Below are 6,070 nucleotides of genomic sequence, written 5' to 3' on the forward strand. Positions count from 1 at the left end.
ACATTTTTAATTTTAAATTAAATTTACAACGGAAAGTTTTCATTTCAAGTTTTTTATTTCATGAAAACTTCTACAGAAGATAATTGTTACAGTTATTACACTACTACACCACCATTGCATTTTTCTTATCAAACACCCCCTAGAGGCAGCTCACGCACCCCCAGGGCTGCGCGCACCACACTTTGGGAATCGCTGTTGTAAAGTTATGAAATGTTTTTGAGCTGTCTTTCTACACCGCTAACTTGTATCTATTTATTTTGTGCTTTGTAGATGTATGTCCAGTGCACAGTCAGTCTGTGCATTGCCACCATACCCTCTGTGAAGTGCCCTGATCTATGCACCACAACCCCTAATCAGACCAATGTGGTCAGCAGTTTGTTTACTAGCAACTACACTGTCCGCTCAGGACCCATTAGCCTTGTGTATACCACTCCTGCACCATTAACAACAACCGTCAGCACTACTCCGACCACTACTCCGACCACTACTCCGACCACTACTCCGACCACTACTCCGACCACTACTCCGACCACTACTACGACCACTACTCCGACCACTACTCCGACCACTACTCCGACCACTACTCCGACCACTACTCCGACCACTACTACGACCGCTACTACAACCACTACTTCACTAACTACTACAAAACCTGCCCAGAGTACCTCACATGGTAAGATGATATCTCCTAAACAAGACTTTATCTCTTTGTTGCTGTTTTTTGACAATTCATGAAATTAAATATCAATCCACTAACCTGTGAATTACACATTGTTAATTGCAAGGTGAGTTCAAGTTTGTAAAGTATAGGTGAAGTGTATCTTTTATTTTTTCTATGAAGGTAGTTTTATTTTGGAGGAAAATACTGAGCACTGACTCATATAAAGCTGAAGAATTAACTCCTTAACTTCTCCTCTCTTCTCTTGCAGCTCCAGAACACCCCTCAGCCATGGCAGCAGGAGTTATTTTGACAACTATCAGCATATTACTTAAAAACATCTTTGTTTACTGAACATGCTGGTGAAAGATCTGTCAGATTATGGAGCACTACATTTGTCTGTTTGGGACATTTAAAAATTGAATTGTATATTTTGAGCTTTTTCAGAGTAGCTAATAAAGTGAGAGCACATTACATGCTGCTGTACTGCTCACACTGAGTGATCTTTATTACTGTTGCTTATATCACCAGTAGTGGGAAGATGCTAAAGGATAAGACGCAGACAAAGGGTTACGCAATATAATATATTCTCCCTGAAATGGGGCTTTATTTTTAATTTGCTTATATGAGGAGTCCAGGGACTTTGGAGCTTGTTGCATGTCATTTTTCCTCTCTGGTAGGTTTTTTAAATAAGGAAACTACACTAACATTTCATATCTCCATTCATTTGTTAACATCATTGTGTTCAATAAAAAATGTCTTGTCTGATGGACAATACAATACAGCATATTTTTTAAATAAGATAAAGAGGTCAAATAGGCTTTTCTTTTACAATGAATATCAGGCTTTTCATAAAAGAATATAATATTTCTTTTTCGTAAATATCTAAAGTCATAGTCTTAAAGAAATATTCTAAATCTAACCAAAATAATTTGGTTCATCAACAAACACAAAATTAATGACAAATGCTTTCATTTTTGTTATTGTAAAAAAAACACTTTTCCTCAACATCAATCCTGAATCTTAATACAACGTCTGATCGTATTTACGCTGTGAAGAGGGGAGTTCGTCCGAAAGATGGCTGCTGTATTTATACCTTATGTGGGTTAGGGAGCTCGATTTGGCTGTGAGGGTGAGTTCACTTTGTGTTGGGGTGTAAATAGCGAGGGTCTAGTTCCGGAAGGCCCCTGGAGTCCAATCAATGAGACAAGATTGCAGGTGTTGGTTAGAGCTGGCCTGCCCAATAAAAAACACACCAATTAGAATTTTTGCTATTCTCATGAACCATTGCCTGATGTGAACCATGCCATAAACAAAAACAAAAATGCTCTCAGAAGAAGAATTGTTGACTTGCATGAAGCTGGAAAGGGTTACAAAAGTATCTCTAAAAGCCTTGATGTCTATGAAGATTCTTTGTCATCCAGGTCATAGTTACCAACAAATGTTAAAGTCAAGGGCAACTGGACTTGGTTGAAGATACTAGAAGACGTTTCGTCCCTCATCCGAAGGACTTCTTCAGTTCTGACTGACTGGCAGGGAAACTCAGCTATTTAACCTCAGTGGGGTCGTTTGCCCGGGTCATCGATACCGCTGGTTCGTTAGTGTTCCTGGTTGCTGTAACGACAGTCGTTACAGTCGTTAGGACTACCTGTGGCCAAGACTGAACAACCATCGTTGGTATCTTCACCTGAGGCCAATAGGTTACGTTTGTTGAGTTTCCTGGGAAGTGATGAAAGGACAGCATTGTAAGTGGGGGATAAGTGGTGGCGTAGACCCCCTCCTCTGTTCAATGATGGCTTCTCGACCCTGGTGTAGATGCTTCCTTGACACCTCTTTCAAACCATCCATCCTCTCTGTCTAAAATGTGCACCTGGTGGTCCTCAAACGAGTGTCCTCTGTCCTTCAGATGTAAGTAGACTACAGAGTCTTGACCTGAGGAGTTGGCCCTTCTGTGTAGAGCCATGCGTTTGTGTAGTGGTTGTTTAGTCTCCCCCAATATACAGGTCTGTGCATTCCTCACTGCATTGGACCGCACACACTAGATTGCTTTTCTTGTGTTTGGGTGTGCGGTCTTTGGGGTGGACCAGCATCTGTCTTAGTGTGTTCTTGGGTTTAAAAAACACAGGGATGTTGTGTTTGTTGAAAATCCTCCTGAGTTTCTCTGATACTCCAGACACGTATGGAATCACAATGTTGTTGCGTTTGACCTTCTTTTCCTCGTCCCCTGTAGTTTTGTTCTTCTTGGATCTTGTGGCTGTTTTCACAAAGGTCCATTTAGGGTATCCACAGGCTGTAAGTGCCCCCTTCAGGAGAATGTAAGGCGATCTGTCCACCAATTAAAGCTCAGATAGAGTAATATTAATACTGAAACTCATAAACAAAGTTACAAAGTGCTTCACATAAGATAACTATATTAAAGATCATTTAACAACTTGAAGACAATAAAATTAACCAGATAAAATTCAGTCAGGCTACTACAGGAGGAATTCCAACCTGAACAAGTTTTTTGTGTTCTGGGAGATCCAGATATTTGAAAGGCTGTAAGGGGGGCTGTAAATTATGTCAGTGGGAAACACTGATTGAGGTATTGTGCTGACACTCTGTGATCAGCTGTATTATTTATTCAATGTGTAATATCACTAATCCTGTAGTAAGTTTTGAAATTCTTACTGGTTTACAGTGGTTTATTTGGTTTTCTAGGACTATTAGTTTATGATGATGTTAAAAACACAAAATTACAAGAACATAGGTGTGGCTATTTGACTTCTAATGTCTTTTTTCCCGAAGATATGTTGCCCTTCACTGCCAAAAAAATCAATAGTAAAAAATGGATCTGTTGGTAATTAGTGCCTGAATCTTTTCCAGCAATTTCTGTAAACTTATTCTATTGTTGAAGAGGAACAGAGATGCAGATAGTAGTGTTCCTTCCAGTGGCTTTTCATATGCAGATGCGCTTTGTGCAGTGAGCCACAGTGAGGACAGTTTCTACAGCAGCAGCATCAGGAAAGACCCATCTAACTCTTGATCTAATGTTTCTTAATAAGGCTACTATTAATAAGCTAGACCATCAACCCATGCAGGTAAAGTAAACTTCACCTGAGTTTGATCTGACAGGTGTGGCTTTGGAAAGGGGTGGGCCAGGCAGTAGGGCGCTCTCAGGAACACACGGATGTCTTCATTCCCATTGAGCATTTCACTCAGCTGATATGTTTCTGAGGACAAAGCACATCAAAACGGGATATATAAAGATAAATAGGGAGGATATACAGGTAAAATAAAATGCTAATTTGAGCATCTAAATTAATTTTTGACCTTTGAGAACAGTATGTGCTATGAAATAATCTAAGGTCAAAGGTCTACTCTCTTGCTTTTTGTAGATTTCAACCAAATCTCAGTGTTTTGGAAATGGGTTGTTTATTCACTAAAGAAAAAAGAAAAAGACCATAAGATGCGGTTGAAAACTCAGAAAAAATGTAAGTGGATATTTAAGCATATATTATTTTGTTACACACAAAGCCAATGGTTATTTAGAGCATACGTTGTTTAAGTTCGTAAACTGCACTCCCAGAACTTCATGTACAGTATACAATGTAAATAGCTGTATGAAATGCACAACAACAGTAGGATGTGCTTTAATTGAGAGACAGGTTGCATGTGTAAATGCAAAGTGAGGCTTGGCATTGGTCATCAATACTCACAGTACTCAGGACTGCTCTACATATCAACAAAAGCAAAAAAAAGGGCTAATTTATGGTCACACAAAATGTTTAGCTATAGGCTAATGTTTTTTAACTATTTAACTTTTTAACTGAATGTTTACATGAAGTTTTGAGACCAGTATTTTATTAAATTAAAACATGATTTTACCACATTAAAGGTTGTTGCATGCACTACTTAATTTCACTCACATTTTAAAATCTATATTCTATGTTGGCAATGTAACCTGGAAAATACAACTGTAAAATTAAAAATAAAAGTCACGTTTTGAAAATTAAAATCATGGAATTGTGATATATGAGCCCGAATGAGCTGTAAAACATTCAAATTGTATGTATTTGCCCATGTAGGAAACACATCACTGACCTCTCCTAATCCAACACATTACTGGACAGAGATGATAGACAAAGCACACAAGATGTGTGCTTTTTCAGAGCTGTGAATTTTTGCCGCTATTTACTGCTGTGACTATGTAAATATAGTAGTTACAGACAGTTCTGTAGATGAGTGTCACAGGTGTCAGCTTGCAACAAGAAATGTTAAAAAAAACAAGATAAGATATAACTTTATTAATCCCCTGTAGGGGAAGCTTAGGTCAACATAGAAGCACAAAAGAATATAAAAGAACAGATGCAGTTTTGTATAAGTATTAACACACTATTTACACTATACAATCAATAATAATTGTCAATGTAATTATTGTCATTACAAATGGCACGTTTATTTGCACAATAAGAAAACATGCAATGCAATGTAAATATCTAAGAAACAAATGTACATTGTCCAAAAATTTCCTTTTATATAAATAAACCATTCAACCATAAGTTAGTGGGGAAAATGTCTCCAGAATGCAGGAAATTAAGTGTTAAATCTTCAGGGGGAGGACTCCAGACCCCTCAAATCTTCTTGTTTTGTTCTGACCCCGATACTGTGCATCGTCACTTCTTGTGAGCTAAGTGTATCACTGCATCCCTGATCTGAGCCCTACAATGTCCCCACCACTTTTCAGCACAAAGTGACGCCCTTGGTAAAAACTCAAATGTCACAGGTTTTGAGACCAGCCATGTTCTTTCATTTGTAATGCATACATTTTGTAAAGATATCTTCAAGTTGCATGTGAGATGGTTAATCCATTTCTGTCCGAATTAGTATAAATATCAGAATCAGAAAGAGCTTTATTGCCAAGTAGCATTTTACATGTATGAGGAATTTGCTCTGGTGATAAAGTGCTACACATAGTCAAACATACAGTTGACATAAATTAATGTCAAAATATATGGAATAAACAGATGCAAGTTATAAAAGAAGAATAGAACTATGTGTATAGACAGAACAATATGGCAGATATTTAGGCTACATGTGCATTACTCCAGGTTTGTTTTGTGCAGAAATATTAAAAGGGACAGGATTTGTATTTATATATATTCACAAAATATAGAGGAAGAGTAACGAATATGTGCAATATGCCAGTTTGTGCGGTGGTATGCAAAATAGTTACATGTGGAAAGACGTTTATAGTATGTACTGTAAGGAGGGGTGAGGTATAATGTATTGCACTTGGCATGACCATTAACTAACCAGACGCCTTTAACCAAAGATACTGGCTCTCTGCCCTTACTGTATTTGTTTTCCTTCTGGAGAGCTGACCAATCGCACTTTAGACTGGGAGGAGACTAGCCCGCCTTCATGTTAGAC

The 6,070-nt window shown here is 38.1% G+C and overlaps 1 long non-coding RNA gene across 1 annotated transcript; it reads left to right on the top strand.

The window, feature by feature from the left end:
* Positions 1-583: 583 nt before the first annotated feature.
* Positions 584-1,132, top strand: LOC119889723. The gene is made up of 2 exons (XR_005442143.1): positions 584-673; positions 930-1,132. It is a non-coding gene; the product is annotated as an uncharacterized LOC119889723 (long non-coding RNA).
* The last annotated feature ends 4,938 nt before the right edge of the window (positions 1,133-6,070 follow it).

Source organism: Micropterus salmoides, unplaced genomic scaffold (genome assembly GCF_014851395.1).
Source record: "Micropterus salmoides isolate LMB-PRFRI ecotype aquatic unplaced genomic scaffold, ASM1485139v1 Ms_hic_scaffold_6, whole genome shotgun sequence".
NCBI classification, from domain to species: Eukaryota; Metazoa; Chordata; class Actinopteri; order Centrarchiformes; family Centrarchidae; genus Micropterus; species Micropterus salmoides.